At 39.0% G+C, this 20,116-nt stretch overlaps 1 protein-coding gene across 1 annotated transcript in view; it reads right to left on the reverse strand.

Annotated features, from left to right (window-relative positions):
- Positions 1 to 14,839, reverse strand: part of GPRIN3 (GPRIN family member 3) — a 74,757-nt gene extending 59,918 nt beyond the window's left edge. Inside the window, exon 1 of the mRNA XM_037529949.2 lies at positions 14,540 to 14,839. The gene's annotated coding sequence lies outside the window, so the exon portion shown is untranslated. The remainder of the gene's footprint in view (positions 1 to 14,539) is intronic.
- Between the last annotated feature and the right edge of the window lie 5,277 nt (positions 14,840 to 20,116).

The raw sequence follows: 20,116 nt of genomic DNA on the forward strand, positions 1-20,116 counted from the left end.
TCTGTTTTCTTGCTTCACCAAAGGAGAAAATTAGAAAATGTGGTTGGAATGGTGAAATATTTGAATAACAGATTTCTTGTGCTTATTTGAAATCCAAAATTTTTCTTTCATGTACTTCAGTCAGAGATTTTGAATTATTATACAATGACTTACTTAATCTTCAAAATTAGATCACTTGTTTTTCAATGTGTTTTTTTAGGTGAAAAGAAAAAAGTAAGAATTACAGGGTGGATCATCCAGTAATTACAATTTAGCAAGTGAATTGGGACCCAAAAAAAAGAGGTTGAAAGTCACTGATATAGACTCCAAGTATCTCAAATGAGTCTCAGAAGCCCCATAGATCAACCTCAGTCTTTGTAGGAATGTAGTGTCTGGTTGGCAACTTCCACTACTGCTAAGCTCACTACTTCATATAGCACCCCGCATATATTCTTATATAGGCTAAAAAGTCTCAAAGCAATTCAAAAAAATAAATAAAAGAAACATTGGGAGGGCGGTTTCTAACTAAGCTTTGATTTTCTGTAACACTCTGCAGCACCTACGGAAATCTAAAAGTGAAGTTTAGAATCTATTGTGGCAGAAAATATATTCATCGTTACATCACCAATCCATGTGCAGAGTTAATCTCATTAACTTTCATATTGCAAGATGATATATATTTTGAAAAGATAAACTTAGTGGCTTAAATAGCACTTAGAATTAGTCCCTTTGAAACTTTAATTTTTGAACGGAAGTAAACCAACAACATACCATTGTATATAGAGGAAAATGTGTATACATCTATAGAATAAAATGTCCTAAACATAATCTATGAGCAAACTGGATTCTCAGCCTTTCAGCAGAAAGACTGTGTGGATCTGAAAAAACAAGAAACTTTCTGACCTTAGACACTTACTTTTCCATCTGCTAGTTTCTGTGGTGGTTTTATACTAAGTGTCAACTTGGCGGTTGGAAATCCATTCCCAGAATTTCCTTCCCTAAATGGCTCATGACAGTTGGCTACAAGGACTGTTTGGATGTGATTTGGATGGCAGAAATGAAGCAGCACACCATGCCTGGAAGGTGGTGCTGTGTGCTAGGAGCTGCTCTCTGACCTCTGAGCTCATCTGGGTGACATGAATCAGGACCTTTTTCTCCCAAGAGGGTTTCTCCTCCAGCTTCTGGGTCGGGTGCGCGAACAACTTCACTGTTAAGAATGTTAGCTCCTGGGCCTCCCCGGTGGCCCAGCGGTTAAGCGCTGGGCTGCGAAACCGCCCGCAGACTCTGCAGCGCCAGTTCGATCCCAGGCCACCGGCGAGGGTCCCACATGGCGCGCAGACCTCTCCTGCCACCCGCTGCTCCCCTCAGCAGTGTACTTTGGTCCTTCTACCTGCTCTGCTCCCTGCTCTGGCTCTGGTGAATTCTCTCACCCTCCCGCGCTTCTGACTGTACCCGGTGCTTGTATAAATAAATAAATAAATCTTTGGGGAAAAAAAAAAAAAGCTAGCTCCTTCTATGGTTTTCCCAAGCCACTGAGGTTCAAGGAGGAGAGTCAGTGCAAGTTCCGGTTTGTCCTTACAGCTTCAGTTCTGCCAGGTTAGAGTTTGTGCTTGCCAGGCTCCACTTTACATTCAGTTTTTCTTGCCAAATGTGAGCTCTAAGAAGATACAGTGGCTTCAGGCCCCACACCACATACAAAATTCACTATTTCTCACAGATTTCTTCATAAGTTCCCATACTTGTGTGAGGCCAAAAAAAGCTTGTAATAAATTATTCTACACCATCATGGTGGATATGCTTTTCTTACTGCTATGGTTCCATTAAATCTTACCTATTCAGATACGTACTTGGTTACAAATATTCTTTGCTGCATGGCTCTCTCATTTGAAAATTTACAATAGTATCCAATGCAATAGACTGACTTAATTAAGTCCTGGTGCATCATTTTATTTAATGAAATGGAAAAGGGACTTCAAAATTTTCTTTTGCTCAGTTCTCCCCAAAACTATCGCGATTGTGAGTTTGGTCCAGGACTAGAAAATAGAGGGGAAAAAAACAACAACAAACTATTTGAACTGTGGTGCAATTACTAGAGTTAGAAACCATCTCGGAGGCACAGACGGTTGAGCGTAGCGCTGTGAGGCTGTCCGCAGCCTCTGCAGCGCCGGTTCTATCCCTGCCACCGTGGAGGGTCCCACATGGCGCAGCAGACCTCTCCTGTTGTGCCCGCTGCTACCCTCAGCAGTGTATTTCGTCAGTCTGCCTGTTCTGTTCCCCATTCTCTCTGGCGAATCCTCTTTCTCTCCCATGCACCTGGACTGTACCCCAGTTCTTGTATAAATAAATAAATCTTAAAAAAAAAAGGAACCCTCTCGGCTGTTTCTTCAAAATAAGTCTTAGTGTGACACTTGGAAAAACACAAACACTAAAAATTTGAAAACTTTTAATTAATCAATTTTTATCAGAATGTATGTGCTTGAGAATAAACACTGCCATGAAAACTTCCATCTCTTTAATACTTCTTAATATTAAGATTTTGTGGACTTTAAAGACAGAACTTTATCTTTTCATTTTTATAATCCCCCATACTGATAAGTCCTTATTAAACATCAATGAACTAAGTTAAGAACGGAATTCAGCTTCCTGTTTTTTTACAAAAGAGAAAAAGCAGCCATGTATGAGCCAACAACCACAACCAACTATATCCTCTGATGCTGTTTTCACTATTATATAGAAACTCCAGCAGGAAACCACAGTTATATCCTTTTCACAACTGTAAAACAATCTTACTAATTTCTGACAAGCCTAAAACAGCACTACTGACATTGGAAACTGGTGACAATTCATTCCTACGACATTCAGATGCTGTACATTATTTTTGTGAAGTTGCTCAAGGACAGGGAAAAAAAACAGTTATAATAGTGGTTAATCCTTAATTGCTTGTTTGGGGATAAATTATATAGAAAAACAATGATGTCATTGAAACGCAAATCCTCTCTCAATGTAACTGATAAAAATAAAAAGCTGACAACTATTTAAATCCCTCATTTGACTCACACTTTAAAAAAAAACCTCTCAATGACCGAAGATGCATAACCCTTTACTCAAAAATCATGAAAGTTCCAATTTTCTCCTTTTGTAATTAAAATGCTCCAAGAATTAAACCTTTTTATCTATGAATTGTAGAAAGCCCTTTTGTGCTGTCTCATGCATAATCCTATTCAGGATTAACACATCACATTTTTAAAATTTGTAATATGAGCCTTTATAATACATTTTTATCAATGAAGGGACTTTCCATTGAAAATCTCTTTGTCATTCAGGAAGCACAAAGCAGAGATTGTGGCAGAAGTCCAGGGCTTTCAAGGACTTAGACTTCAAGGAGAATCACAGATGTGTATGCTCACTTGACAGAGAAATCAGAGGTAGAGGACTCTGTAGTTTTCCTTCATGTCCACACAACCTAGTACATAAATTCTTCAGAGGATTTTTGTTTCATGAGTATATATGTAAATGAATGATTATATAAATGTTTGGCCATGACAGGGAGGGGGAAAGAAGAAGGGAATCTTTATGTCCCAGAAAAGATTGTAGAGACCACAAATTAAGAAAACAGTCTTAAGAATGAAGGGGAAAATGCAACATTGTTAGAAAAACTGCATCAAAACTAGAATTGTTCTTCGAAGGATTTGGGGGATCATCATTTCTAGAGAGAACCTGAGATGCTTTGGGCAATGACATGAGTACCCGTATCACTTTGACAGACTGTCACATTTGTGTCCCAACCTCATGAATTTTGCCTTTTCTTCTTCTTATCGAAACTATTTGTTTTTTAATGTTATCCATTTAATTGAGTTTTATTGGTACACTAGTTGCCATTAGCCAAATCTTAAGAAATGATATTTTTAAAAATCACAAGTTCAATGTTGCTATAATATATTTTCATATATATTTAAAATTATACTTTATTTTTAATATAGTTCATATTATATGCACAACTATTAAAATGAAAACTAGGTTTGCATACTAAGATCATCTCACAAGTCACTGATGGAAATCTCCTGCACTTTGAAAAGCAGTGCATGTTACCCCTGCAACAAAGTGTTTGGATTTTTGAAAGAATGCAAAGTGGTAGATATTCCAGATGAATGCCAACAATCTAGTAATAAAACTAATACCTGTAGGTGAGTTCTGTCATTTTTTTAACTAAGAAAAAAATGTATTGCTTATTAAAGAACTAAACAATAATTAGGGCAGAAGTTATGATTTTGAAAACAATTAGTGAACTTTCATCTTCAAAATGGACAGAAATATTTGTATTCACCCTCTTGCAAGTACCACTCATTCATTAAGAGTGTAGGTTTAAGAAGGAACTTGGCTTGCCTGGGCCTTTTGTACATAGCTTATCTTTTTTTTCCAACCTTCAATTTGTATGTAGAAGACTTAGTTGAAACCTATAAGCAGTTGCTCAACTTTTGTAAGTAAATGACTGTCTATGTTTAAAACATCAATTACGGAAACACCAGTTCTATAAATAGTTTCTGAGTCCAAAGTCCACGGGTAAGGCCAAATGCAGACAACTGCCTGGTTTTTCTTGTTATGTGTGTGCGCACGTGTGTGTGCATGTGACTATATGAAATGTATCTGGTTTTTCTTTTGAGAAACAGAGAAATGTTGTTTGCTGAACATATGTGTCACCTGGAGATTTTGATAAAATGCTCTGTTTACCAATTTTACTGCCTATACAATGATTTATAAAGTTTTAACTTAAAATGTTTAGACTAGAATTTACCCTGTTTGTTTAAGAAATGACTTGTAACTGATTTAGCAGCACAAAATGAAATCCAAGATAGGAGAAAACAGTGCCTATTCCTCGTATTTTGACCTAAATAATGTTAACATGTTGCAGAATAGCACAGAAAAGAATAGTGAGGTATGTGACCTATGAATGTGGAAAATTGAATTCACATACGGTTCAGTCAGTTTCTATCTAAGGGACCTTGAGCAAGTTATTTATTCTGTTTTTTCCTTGTACCTATAAAGGGGGAAATCATAGTGCAAACCTCATAGACTTGTTTATATGAGAAATGGATTTAGCAGGATGCCACTGGCAGAGAAGCCTAAAAAATGAAGTTTTGAAAGAATTAGAGCTCATTCGTTATACAGATCATCTGGAGTCTCTCCATCAGCTATTCCTTAGAGTGATAAGTAAGTGAATAAAGAGAAATGTATTCAAATTCTCTTAAGTCCTAGAACCAAGATGACAAAGAGCACTAAATCTTTCCTTTAGTCTCTAACTCCTCCTTTCCCCCACTAGCCACCAACAGAAACTCTGAAGATTTCTTAATTGTACATCTGCCCCTCTTAGTCACTTTTTTGCTACCCTCCTCCTTCTGAGTTGTTTTTAACAGAATAAAGTTGCAAATACATATGTCTATATTTTTATTTTCGATGACATTAAGGAAGCGTGGGGTGAGAAAGCTTTCCGCTAGTTTTCAAGTGGGTCTCACTGAGAAGAAAGGAACCCAGGTGTGTGAACAGGTGGTGGAGGTGCCAGGAGGAACGGAAATTAAGTTGAAAGGCTCAGGTCTACAGGAAGGAAGAGAGAGGTACAGGGGTGCTTTATTTGAACAGAACGGGAGCTTGATTAGTAGACTATTAGGGGAATTCCCTGAAATCCTGACCAGGAAAAGAGCCCACCCTAACTTCACTGATCCAGAGTTACTATTAAGCTTACCTGGTCCAGCACTCTGGATTATTTGAGAGTTCAGACTATGTTTTATTCAACTTTTAAATCCCACACGGTCTACTGTACATATCAAGTACTGAGTGCATATTAAATGATCCAAGCACCCATCTCCTTTAAGTCAGAACCTTCCTCCAATTTCCTTTCACAGGGTACACTTTACCTAGTAAGTAAATTCCTATCACCAATTTGAGGAATGCTTTATTTGACTTGCAAAGCAGAAGTCACTTGATAAACCCTCATCCAGTCTGTGCAGGTTATTAACTTTTATCATTCCTCCCGGAAACTTAGACTGCCCACTCTGAAAAGCCACAACTTCCAGAAGGAAGCTTTTTAAAAAACTCATCATTACAAGTTGGGACATCAAAGTAACCACCAGGGACACAGAAGAATAATTTCCTCATAAGAGAGCATAAAAGTTTCAGTATATCTAAACATATGTTATTTAAAATCACTAAGAACAACATGTGTTATCCCTGAAGAATTTTAATGCCTATAGTCTTTTATGTATTAAGGATAGACTTCAGTGACCAGACGTCTAATATTTAAAAGCCCTGAACATCATTCTTCAAGGAGGTGGATGTTCACCCGAAATCAGAGTGGATGCAGCTCCGTGTCCTCTGTTGGCTTCCACTGATACTATTCTCAGCACTGTCTTCTCAGAGTGAGGCTGCTGAAGCACCGACACTTTATGATTAATAATTAGATGTAAGGATGTTTTTAGAAGGAAAGTAGGAGGCTTGATGTGGGGGTGGTACGCAGTGAAGTGTGCATCAGAAGGAAAGTGGCAGCAGAAGTTGAAAAAGAATGAGATTTCAGACAGCTATTAAGACAGTTTTCTCTTCAGAAGAGGTCTGCCTCTTTTCCATCTTGTTGTCTCAGAAGGGCATTTATCTCTGTTCACAACATGAATACATCAAGCCTGACACCGACACCTCATTTCTAGCCATATTAACAGAGTGGTTTCACACCTCATTTCTAGCCATATTAACAGAGTGGTTTCACACCGGCAAGTGGCTAGGTTGTGTGGTGTTCTAATTTCAGACAAGGCTTGAAAACACAGTCAACTGTCATCCTTAGATAAGAGTTTCTCAACTCCATCATTACAAGTTGGGGCATCAAAGACACAGGCCCAAACTGGAATGTGAGTTGATAGTATTGTTGGAAGTTATTCTCAACTGCTAAATCTACTAAATACAAATGCCACTGCTTGAAAGATTGAGATAGCCTTTAGACTTTCAGAAGGTTATGCAAGTTTGGTGTATACTTAAAGAGCTGTACATAAAACAAGGATAAAGTGCATTCAAAACTACATGAAGTAATTCAGTATAAGTCATAGTCATTGATTTTTAAGGTAAAGAGTTATTGTTTTACCTTATTTTTTTCTGTGTGTTATATGTGATACAGAGAAAAACAAGTGTGCAAACAAAAAAAAATCACTATTCTCTTATTAACAGACCAGGTCAATCAATTTTATCAATTAGCCTTTCACAGCCTTTATATAGTTTGCTAATGCAATCTTTAGACTTTTATCCTAATTTAATGAGAGTTGACCCTATACAGTACAGTGATTTCTCTATTTGTAGAGTCCTGTCAATTTCATTACTTCATAGCATTGTAAACTGGATAATACTTAAAGAACATATAGTATGTACTTCACAAACTCAATACTATGGATTTCAGGTATCTAGCACAATTAGATGAAGCTGTTGTATACAAGTGACTTGTGTCACTTGTGTTCTTGATACCAAAGACACAAAAGGGAGTGTAACAGGGTGGTCCCCAAGAAAGGGGGAGGTTCCTGCCCCTCTCCCTGCCCTATAACAGGAGTAGTGGGGACTGTAGTGAAATAAAGAGATAGCACATGATATTACACAACTCCAGTGCAGAGCATGAGTTGGTGTTTCTTCTTTTTTTAAAAAAATCCGATATTTTAATATGGCTTGATTTAAAAAAATACCTGCAGGACAAATAAAGCATAATCTTTAGGCTAGTCCCACAAACTGCCAATTTTCAGTTTCTGATCTGATCTCAAATGCAAGCACAACTCCCAAAAGCACAAGCCTGAGGTCTGAACAGGTTAAGGTAAGTGTGCTAGGTCTCTTAGATCATAATTGCAAAGTGTTTCTCTGCACTTAAAATCGATGTATAGTCAAGAAATCATCCCCCATGTGAATGGAGATTACACAAACATTTTCACTCACTTAATCAGAGCTCAGCCCCTGACCCTGACATTGGCAGATGTCTGTTCTCTGATTGCTTCAGAACATGTCCAACATGAAAACAAGACCAATTTCCACACACATTTGTCATAAGCAATTTTTACTCATTCAAGGATGTAGGGAAAATGTTCTGATAAACATTAACATTCTAGCTTTATTTCACCTACATTTTTCAAAGAGAAATAACTAATTGGATTCAAAGAAAAGTATGCTCAGAGAACAATGTATAAAACAGTTATAAACAATCTTAAGAATCAAGGGAGATTTGCTGAAATAATTGAAGTTTAAGCCATGATTTGAGGAGCTTGAGTAACTGATATTGGATGAGGAAATGAGCATTCTAAAATGATATAATGGCGGTGTCAAACACCAAAATTCAACAGAGCAGAACCCACAATGAATCAAATATGGGTTGCATTTTTGAACAACAAAGTTTTTTAAGAAGTGTATTACAAGTAGGCACATTCATAGGAAAAGGAAGAAAGTTAAAAATTTGGGTATTATATTCAACAGCCTTGTTCTACACAGCTGTGGTTCAGAATAAAAAACCTGGAGGTGATACAAGATTCTGCAACCTAACAATACTTGCCATATTGTACTTACGAAGACAGACATATAGGTATAGGCTACTATATTTCAGAAAAATTGTCCTTAAGAATTGAAAAAAAAAATGCTCTGATTACTCATAAAATACAGCAAATGCTAGCACAACTCCCTCAAGCATTTCATTTACCCAAAGTTGTACATTATAAAGAAAAGGAAGAGACTCTAATAGATTCAGCATGGTTATTTACATTTTAAGCTATTTACAAATCAATATCCCTGAAAAGATAAACAAGAATCTATCCATATAAAACATCTTGATTATTCTTCCTAACTAGATCTCCCAATTTTGCAGGGCCATTTGCAATTCATGCTTAAAAAAGGGATTCTCTGCAATTCCTTTTTCTCCAGAAAATTAGTAGAAGCAAATATGATTTTATTTTTTTTTAAGGCACTTGGGAGCTCTCTGTCCAGCTGTCGGTTCCTGAATTAGCAACAAGCACTGAGGTCCCTGGAGGTGCTGGGACTGTGGATTTTGACTCTCCAGCCTCAACCTTTTTCAGAGTTCAGCTGGTTCTTGCAAGTGTCACAGGCTGTGACAAAGGAGGAAAGGGATCTTTCTCGAGTGGCTTTAGGATCCAAGGACTGACATTTTAAAATTGAATCTAGGGTGTGATACCAAGAAAGCACCCACCCTTTCTCAGGTCATATTGCTGACCCTCATCATTTTCCTGCCACTAGACTCTAGGGACTAGATTGCTGCATTGTCATTTAAGAAAGCTCAGCACATTGCCTTTCAATTTTGTAGGAAGGGCTGCTGGGCAATTTGCTTCATCCTCCCTATAACACTCAGGGGCTGTCAGACTTAGTTCTTTCTAGCCTTGCCCCTTTTTCTTAACCTAGAATCTGGAGGATTAGAAAAAGCAGGTTTAGATTTTAGACCCCAGCACTAACAGTGATTTAGGAGAAATTATTAACTTCTCTGGGACTCATCCATAACCTTTATTTCCTTATAAATAGAAGTGGTGGTGTGTAAACCTGGCTGTTGGAATTCTTTGGGGAACATTATAAAACAGATTCATAAACCCCATCTCAAGATTGGGACTCAGTTTTAATAGGTCATAGCATTTAATCTTCCAGTTAAGGGCCGGTTTCTTTCCCTGGTAATAATTATTTGGGTTTCAAATTATGCTGCTAGTTTCAAAATAATTTAATTACAAGCATGAAAATTAAGAAAACTGTTGCTGTGTTGCCAATTCCTGTAGTCCCAGCCTAAAAGCTGTAAAATTTTTTCTCACTGGTATTCAAGACAATAATTAATCTAAATTTACACTCTATATTGTTAGAATATATACATTCCCCCAATGAAATTCAATAGATGTCTTCTCCATTCAAACATTCAAACATAATCAAACATTGATTTATGTTAGATTATCACTAATAAACATGTCATGTGGCAAAGGACGATGAGAGAGGAGTCAAAGACATCTTTGTAGAAAGGGTGACCTTCCATATTTGACTATACTCCAAATCAACTGGTTTAAGCACTGTCTCTAGTTTAACTGGTAGTATTCTTCTGGTGAAAGGCATTGCTTTAACCAAGAGGGTATTAATGTTATAGCATTGTTTTACCCCACATTAAAGATAGCAAGAACTGAAAAAAAAAAAGCCCACCAAAGTTTTCAGAAACACCCAGTGAACACTTCCTTCTCTGATTTTATTGCCACAAAATAACTAATAGACTACAGTAAAAGGCTCTAATCTAAATTTCTTGATATACATATAAACATACTTAAATATTTAATTGAAATGATGGTCAAATCATAGAGCAACTGAAAAGAAAAATTTGCCAAACTCTGCTCTTCCTTTGGGAGTTAGGATTACGGTGTAGTCTGGTTCACCTTCACAGGGCTGCCACTGCCTAGTGAAGTATATTACACGAAGAAATTAGACTTATTGAAGAGAAAAAAATTGATTTGTTTGATTTATGAAATCACTCGATTATCATTCCTGCCCTTCTGTGCCAATGATTGTACTTGTACTCTGAGAAATAAAATAATCCTGTTATACTGTAGAGTATCACATAATTTCAATAATTCAACATCGAATTCAAATGAAATAAGACATAGTAAATTATTGCAAAAGAAATAAAAAGATAGCAAGATATGACAGATTTATGACATTATGGCCATTCTGTCTAGATTTTTTTGAAAGTACTTGTGTTAGGAAATTTTAGATATAAAATAAATAGCAATTTGAGTAATGTTTTAGCTTAAACATAAACATAAATCTGCTTTAAATTCTCTCCTCCCCATTGATAGTGATTTTTTCTTTTCTATATGATTCTTTTTTTTTAATAGGTTTATTTATTTATACAAGTACAGTCAGAGGCGCGGGAGGGTGAGAGAATTCACCAGAGCCAGAGCGGAGAGTGACAAAGTACACTGCTGAGAGGAGCAGTGGGCAGCAGGAGAGGTCTGCCAGCCATGTGGGACCCTCGCGGGCAGCCGGGGACCGAACCTTCACAACCCGGCGCTCAACCGCTGCGCCACCGGGGAGGACCTCTACATGATTCTTAAAGGCTTCACATTAGGTCACTCATTCTTTACTTCCTTCTTTATTGCCATTCTTTCTCACTGTCTATACAGATCTACCCAACTCTCAAAATCTAGCTCAAGTTTCCCCTCCTCCTTGAAGCCTTTCTAGATTAATTAAGTCCAACTCACAATGTTTTCTTTTCTCAAGGTAATCTTGCCATTCAGAGTATTACATCAAACTTCATCCATCAGATCTCTGAGCTGACTCTTGGGGTTTTGCAGATTGGAAGCATCTCTTCTTTGTAACATTTAAAGCAGTAGCTTTTAAACATTTTAGAACCAGATGCATAACTAAACTTTTTACAACAGAGTCAAGTCTGTGCATACATATAAATATCTATTTAATTTAAAATTTCCCGAACAATATTTATTTACCTTCACATTTACATTCACATTCTGTTTTTCTCTATTTTATTTATTCAAAGATAAAAATGCAGACCTACTAAATTGACTTTGCAGAGAATGACCAATTCTAGAAGAGTTCTTGTTAATTATTATGGGATCGCTGTAAATAATTTCTCCCTTAAAAATAATGTAAACTTTTTATGTAGTGTTGGGTTCCCTTTAGCCATAATCCTGAGGGTTATTGTTTTGTTCATTCAGTTTTTCATATCATCATATTTGTGCCTTTTGGTGTCACTTAGGACAATTAAGTGCTGGAAACACAGTGTTTTGTGTCCTTTTCCTCTAAGCACTGTCATTAAAATAAGATTTCTTTAGAACACATTTCTATAAAACTCAACTCTCCATTCCCTCAATCTCTTTTATTTTCACAATATGCAAAGTACGACATTTCGTGGATAAAGAAATGAGTCACAGAGAAGTATGACTTTCTCAAGGACATGCCTCCCCTTAATCGGGCCATTGTAAATTAAGATAAATATAGTTTCTAAAAATTTGAAGGATATAAACTTAGATAATGCAAACAAAAGAGAGGCTGAATGGGACTGCATTCCCCTAATTTCCAATCAAATGGTTTGTTGACCAGATGAGTTAACAGCTCTTTTGAATTTCAGTCTGATGCTGGGTCTGCTTTTTTTCTCCCTCCTCATCTTCCCATCTCTGTCTAGTTAACCACCTTCAGCTATTTGCTCTTCCTGGGCCTCAATATATTTTGTCCCTGTACCAGGACTGCCCTTCTCTTTCTTCTTTATGAGGCTTCAGATCTCATCTTTTAGGTCTTTGGGAAACCTTCCTGTCCTCTCCAGTCCACCAACCTGCTTCCTATAGCCCAGAGAACCAGCTCTTCACAGCACTTAACTCCACTCCCTCCCTTCCAAATTTTGCAGGCTGAGACTGTGTCTCCTTTGCTCCTCTATTCCACAATCCAGGCTCATGTGGAGTTCAAGATAAATAAATGCTGAATGTATCAATACATGAATTGATAAATTATAGAAGGCACAAACAGCTACCATTGAAAGAGCCTAGGATGGAAATTGTGTGTCCTGACTCTTTGAGGCCAATCATTAATGATTTTGTGATTTCATGATCAATATTTTAGTGCTTTCCCCATAGGCTACAAATTTCGTGACTGAAATTCATACAGTGAAGGTAGCTGTATCTAAGATAGCCTTTAAATATATTGGATGCACAATCAATGAAATGTAGCAGACAAATAATTAAGTACATTGAGGCAGTTATACAAAGCACCCATTGGAAACTACCCTATTGGAAATTACCTTGGCTTCCAATTGAGACTGTTCTGAATCTAATCATTCAGTCCTCCACTCCCTATATGAATTGTACTTGCAATTTTGTCCTCTGCATTTTTATAAGTCTGGTTGGTGATTAGGTGAAGCCTCACTGCACCACAAAATACTCTACATGGATGTCTACATGGTTCCTCTGCTCTGTTTCCAAAATAAGTCCCAGTGATATAATATTTAGACTTGCAATGGCAATCACTACTTTATTGTTTTTGAATCAACATCCCCCCTCATTAGACATACACAAAAACTTGAAAAATGTGCATTCTGATTTTATTTCAAAAGCACATTCTCTGATACCTGCTCCTGCCATTTGTGGACAGCAGCAAAGAAGATTTTCTACTTTAAGCTGTGACTCATGTGTCTTTATACCCCAGAGTTTTACTCTGGGCAGGGCCAATGGAGAACACAATGAAAAAGAAAGAATAGTTTATAACTGGAAAATAAGCACATTTGAGAGAAGTAAACTAAAAGCATTGTCAAAGTAAAATATGCAACAGCACCAGCAAGAGCAAACAAAAGCCCACGCAAGTGATGTGTAAATATTTCATGAAGCTAAGCCTTAATCAACTCTCTCGCCAAATCTTGCTGGTGTTGTAAACACTTCAGTTTCTTTCAGTTCCAAGATGACCCAGATTCCTTGCAAAATCAAAATGAAAACAAGGACCAAAGGATCTTTAACACATGTGTTGTGACAATTATTTAGATGAACACATCTACCTATACCTTTAAAAAAAAAAGTAGTTGCTTCTCCATGACTCTCAAAGCTCCGTTTTCTCCTTCCCTTGTCAAACACTTGCCTTTTCCTCACCTTCTTAGCTGCTATCTGGACATTCACATCATTTTAACCTTGAACTACCTATACCCCTGCAGAGATTTTTCCCAGTGCCCAGTTAAACCTGATCCTGCAAACCCAATCCAGATTTGTGCATTTCCACCACCCCAAAATTCACTCTTCAGCATCTAGTATCCTCATTCACTGTCCATTGTTGTGTCTGAAATTTTGTCTGCATATTTTTGATCTGCCTGGAAACCATGAAGGTCTGTTGTGTGTATTGGTTGGCAGTGTTCAGATCTTTTCTAAAGCTCATCTTCAAATAACCTTTTATAGCCTTTAGTTTCTACCCTGATTTAATGTGGTTCCAAAGTTCACCTAAAGATACTAAACAGATCTCTAGAATGATTTCCTTTATCAACCTCTGCCACCCTTCTCTCTCTGCCTAGGGCAAGAAAAACTAAATTTAGGTAAATGTGTGCCTGTGTATACACACACACATAAACACAAATATAAGTATAATTAATGTCTTGACCTAAAAGGGAATAAGCAGAAAGAAAAGGAGAAAAATGCCAGTGTAGTGCGCGCGCGCACACAAACACACACACACACACACGCACACACACATGCAATTTGGACATTCAGAGTCCAGACTCGATTGACTGTAACCTCCCCCACACCCACACCCCCTACCCAAGAACAAGAATAGCAGGCCTCTTCTCTCATTTACCTTCAAAGCCAGAGTCTAAGGAAGCAATGACCTTGCAGAGAAATTCATCACCTGTGAGCAAGACGGCCCCTCCTGGAGTGCAGGATGGCATGGGATCAAGAGCAACAGGCAAAGGCTCGCCACGCAAAATGTAGGACTGAATCCACCCCCTATCTGTACCTAACACACTGCAAAGCTCGGGTCCATCGCTGGGCGGGGGTGGCGCGGGGGGCGTCTCCTTCAACCGCCGAGGGTCGCTTACCTGCTGTCGCCAGGCTTTCCCCAGCGCCGCGGGGCCGCTGCCTGCGCTGCGGCGGGGGCTTCCCGTCTCTCATCTCAGGCTGCGTCTCTCGGGGCCACACCGAGGGCTTCGGCTGACTAGTGAGCAGCGGTCCTCTCCAGACCCGTTCCGGGAACGAGCAGTGTGCTTGCAGGAACTGAAATTACTATGCAAAGAGCAGAGGCATCGCGCAGAAGCCGGGCGGAGACCGCGGGGGCCGCCCTACCACGGGGCTGCAGCGCTGCTGCCGCCTGGCACACAGCCAAACAGGAGGTGGGAGTTCAAGCTCTGTCAGGTCCCGGGAGCGCCCATCTGTCCAGCCAAGGCAGCGCCGCCGGGGCTGAGCATCAGACCAAGGGGCGGCAGCTTTGCGGGCCGCGGCCAAAGCAGCAGGACGCCGAGCTCCGCCCCCACAGCACCCCAGCTGGCCTTCTCGGGGGAAGGGGATGCAGTGGCTACAGCGGCGAGCCGCGGGGGAAACTGGGCAGGGCTGGAAGGTTCTGCTGCAAGATGTGGCAGGACGAAAGTTAAAAGGGGTATTTGGGTAGAGGGCTAGGGCCAAGAGCAACTCGGCAGGCATGCTGGCCCTCCCACAGGTCATCGGACTCTGTGACTGTGTCTAGACTTAGCAGACGGTTCTAATAAAGCCACGTGCAGTGGAGATCGAAAAGCACGACTCTCCAACGTTTAATGTGTGGAGCAAACTGCACAGTGTCCTGTGTAGTTGGAGATGGCTTTGCTGGCAGTATCCTATCCCTTCCCTCCCCCCGCCCTCCGCCCTGCATGAATGGCCTTGGAAAATTGTCCCTGTTGAGAGGCTTCAGGGTGACTGAATGGATGAGTAGCATAGTTAGCAACCGAACTTGGTGCAAAGTGTTAACAAGGAAAAAAGTATTTTTAACTGAATATTTACTGACAAGCGATCCGCAAAATGCCTTAAATGCAGATTCTTTAACTCTAATAACCACCCAATGAGGTGAATATTATTCTCCATTTTATTGATGAGAAAACTGAGGTTTTAATGACTTAGACACTTTCCCTGAGGTCCTAGAACAGACCCTGGGGTTCAAACCACTTGTCAATAAATCCCCTCAACAAGTACACAAGACTCATGCAGAGCTCTTGTAAAAATGCAGATTCTGACTCAACAGGACAGTGGGTGGAGTGCCTTAGAATTTGCATTTCCATCAAGTTCTCAGGGGATGGCCATGCAGTTAGCCAAAAGAATGGAACTTTTTAAATCATTTGGTCAGGGATTTTCAGTAAGTTCTTTCATGTCTGTTCTAGGCTTAAGAAGGATTCCAAGACTGTGCCCTTACTTTTTTTTTTTTTTTTAAAGGTTTATTTATTTATTTATATAAGCACTGGGTACAGTCAGAAGTGTGGGAGGGGGAGAGAATTCACCTGAGCCAGAGCGGGGAGCAGAGCAGGCAGACCGACGAAATACACTGCTGAGGGGAGCAGCGGGCAAGGCAGGAGAGGTCTGCAGTGCCATGTGGGGCCCTTGCCAGCGGCCGAGGATGGAAGCGGCGCTGCAGAGGCTGCGGGCAGCTTCGCAACCCAGCGCTCAAAAGCTGCGCCACCGGGGAGGCCCCTGTGCCCTTACTTTTGAGCAAAGAACGCTGCAGTTGATTAGCCATATTCAATTTGTATGACCAAGGGGGTCTGCTGGCCATCCCTGGGCAGGCAACCTCTGAAACAGCATGGTGATTACAGAGGGGTTCTGATGTAAATTTTTAAGGCGTGAGCACTCTTAGGACAGGTAGGTTTTCATTCCAGGTCTCATCCTCATTGAGAAAACCTTCAAAGTTTTTCATCTAACATTTGTCTAACACAAAGCATTTTACAAAGTGCTCATGTGAATAATGTCATCTGTCTTCATAATGCTTTAAGGCAGGTATAATTTCAATTTATAGGAAATAAAACAGAGGTAGAGTGAGTTTCCTGATGTTACATAATTAATATGCATGTAGGAACTAGGCTGTGACAGATCTGTCCAGGGCTGTTTTCACTATACCGATGTATTTGTTCTCTACTGTTAATGTGGCGCATGATCACAGATTTAGTGGCTTAATGAGACACAATTTATTATCTTATAGTTTTGGGGGTCAAAAGCCTAAAAAGAGGTTTAACAGGGCTACAATCAAAGAATGGGCAGGGCCACATATTCCTTTTGGAGACTAGGGGGAGGATCTTCTCCTTCTTCAACTTCTCCAAGGAAGCTATTTAAAACAAATCAACAAATCACCTCAAGATTCTTTTTTTTTTTTTAACATTTTCTTTTTTATTTTTTACTTATATCTTTTACATCATTGTTCATTTTTGTACAATGTACGCTTACATGCTTTCTCCTTTTAGATGTAATCCCTGTAAAATTCCCACCACCAATTCACCTGTGAGCCATCATCACGGTTCCTTGTGCTCTTCTCTCCCCTGTTTTGATCCCTCTTCCTCCCTCTCCCTGATTTATGGTTGCCTGCTAACTTTGTTTTTTATTTTTTATTATCATTATTATTTTTTCCTGATCCCTTATATCCCCCTATATTCCTCCTATAAGTGAAACCATCAAATGTTTTTCTTTTTCCTTCTGGTTTATTTCACTGAGCATGCTCCCTTCTAACTCCATCCATGTTGCTGAAATGGCATAAGTTTATCTTTTTGATTGCTAAATAGTATTCCATTGTGTATATACACCACATCTTCTTGATCCAGTCATCTATTTTGGGGCATTTGTGTTCTTTCCATAGCTTACCTATTATAAATAGTGCTGCAATAAACAGAGGGGCGCAGTTATCTTTTTAAATTAATGTTTTTGTGTCCTTTGGTAGATTTCTGGGAATGGAACTGCTGGGTCATATGGTAGCTCCATTTTTAGTACACCTCAAGATTCTTAATGCTGGTCTCTTCAAGATGCCCCACTCTGACATGCAGCTTATTTTGAGTTGAGAACAAAGGCTCTGGGGGCTACATCTAAAAGTATCTATCCTTCCCATAATCAAAGAAGTCATCTCGTTCTCTTTTACTACTGAGAGAATGTAGTTGGAAGATAGCCTCAGGAACAGTTTTACCTGTAGACTTGTCCTTTATAGATGAGAAACACATTTTTACTTTTTTTTTAAGATTTATTTATTTATGCATAGAAGAACTGGGGTACAGGCCAGAGTTGTGGGGGGTGAGAGGATTCACCAGAGACAGAGTGGGGAACAGAAGAGGCAGACTGACTGAAATGAAATACACTGCTGAGGGGAGCAGTGGGTGAGTCAGGAGAGGTCTGCTGTGCCATCTGGATTGCTCCCTGACCGGGGATCGAACTGGTGCTACAGAGGTTGCATCTTAACCCCTTGCACCACCAGGGAGGCCCCCATTTTTACTTTTAAATTGACACAAAATCATCTCCTCATCATGTGAAGTCCCCCTCCTCTCTTCTTGGGTACCCAGGTCCTTACCCATCCCTTAGTTCAGAATTTAATCCTTGCTCTCCTGACTGAAATTGGAATCTGCATAATCATTGTAACTCTCCCACAAATTATTAAATTGATCGTTTCCCCCTGCCAAGCCACTTGATACTGTTTGGATTACTTGACCAACCTGAGAAGAGAATAAAGGAAGGGGGGCCTTTCCCCTGTACCCTGACACTGGCTTCTAGAGGCAACTTGCATTCTTTGGCTTGTGATCATATTACTCAGACCTCCTCACCCTTCATTCTGACCCTCCTAAATCCCTCTTGTTAAGACCCTTGTGAAAACAGTAGATCAGTGGAGAGATAATCCAGGATAATCTCCCATCTCAAAATACTTGACTTACACCTGCAAAGACCTTTTTTTGCATGTAAGGTAACATACTCATAAGCTTAAGGAACTAGGATGAGGATATTTTGGGGGGTCATTATCATAATTAGCAAGACCTCACTTAGTATTTATCCTATAATTTCTATTATATTTTTACTCTTTCTTCTTTGCTTGATTTCTCAGACTGACAGAGAGTTCTTTAAATTGAGAAATTCACTTAAAACTCATTTTAACAGATGATAACAAAGATGTATACTCCAAGAAATACACCAAGGTTATGGAAAGGCTTTGATGATACATAGCATTACAGTCACGGAAAGAGCACATAGGACTAGGAGCTACTTTTTGGTCTGAACGATACTGAGATAATCTTTAGGGCAAGTCCTAACCACAGTTAAAGACCCAAATTAGCAATAAAGAATTCTTCAAAATCCTTCTTTGCAGAATGTGTATTGCACCACGAAACATAAAGCCATTTAAAATTTATACAAAATTGAGTGTGATACTATATTCCAAACAGAGTGATAATTTTCAGAATGATGAGAAACAAACCAGTATGTGAAACAAAAATCAATAAATACTACTGAATATTTCCTATGCTCGAGGTACTTATAGAAACACTGATATACAAAAGTATTTCTATTCATTGGGGAACACAGAATTTAGGGAACATGAAATAATAAAGAATTCAGAGAGAAGAAACAATAGAAGTAAAATGAGATGGTATGCGATTAATTGTCCAATGAGTTAGGCAAGGTCAAAACTAAATTTGGGAGTTAGGTTAATACAGGGGAGTGGACATAAAGCTATAAAGATAGCATGGAATGTTTGCGTTGTAGAAGAATCTTAATTGTGAAGCGAAGGAGTTTAGATTTAATCTGCAATAATGATGATCATGAAATCTTTTGTTTAGATAGTGTCCAGTAATTTCACATATTTTCAATCATTTGACTACTTTCTCTATTCCCAGACAAGCAGGCAGTTATGTGCATACCCCTTCCCCCACCCCAATCAAAGATATGTTATTACCACTATTCATAAATAGCAGCCCACTTATCTGTCATGTTTTCTATTCTCCTTGACCTGCTTGATGTTCTTCCATCAGACTTAGTACTACATCTTAGAAAGCATATATTTGCTTACAGTATATTTATTGTGAGGGCAGGAACTTTGTCTCTTTTGTCACTACTATATCCCTAGTGTGGAAAGGAGTGTCTATCACTTATTAAGGGCTAATTAGATATTTGTGGAATGTATTATTGTTACCAATTTACAATTCAGGAAGCTAAATTTCAACATTTGCAAGGTCTCACAGTTGTTAAGGACATTTGCCAAGACTAAAGCTTAATGTCCAGACCAATGATTTTATTGATACTGTGTTCACTTTCTTAGTGAAAGTTGTCAGTGGTATTTAAACAGAGCAGTAACATATTTAAAATTATAAGAATTTGAGACTCTATGGACTCTTTTCTAAATGTCACGTCTTTCCTAAAAACTTCATCAGTTTAGCTGGATTGGCAAGGAATGTTGGCAGGATGGAGTTACCAACAGTAGATACTGGAGGGCTGCCATCAGTTCTACATTAGTTGGCACTGAGTAATACTGTAAGTTGTTTTGTAATTGTTCTCAAGTTAATTCATGCTTGCATGTCTTGACACTTGATTACAGGCTTTTGGGCTCAGGGACCATAACATCTACTTATTTTCTATATCTGCATTCTGCCTGGTACTGGGCTTTAAATAAACTTATCACTTCATGGTTACAAGATGGC

Source organism: Talpa occidentalis, unplaced genomic scaffold (genome assembly GCF_014898055.3).
Source record: "Talpa occidentalis isolate TD23 unplaced genomic scaffold, MPIMG_talOcc4v2.1 talOcc4.6, whole genome shotgun sequence".
Taxonomy (NCBI): domain Eukaryota; kingdom Metazoa; phylum Chordata; class Mammalia; order Eulipotyphla; family Talpidae; genus Talpa; species Talpa occidentalis.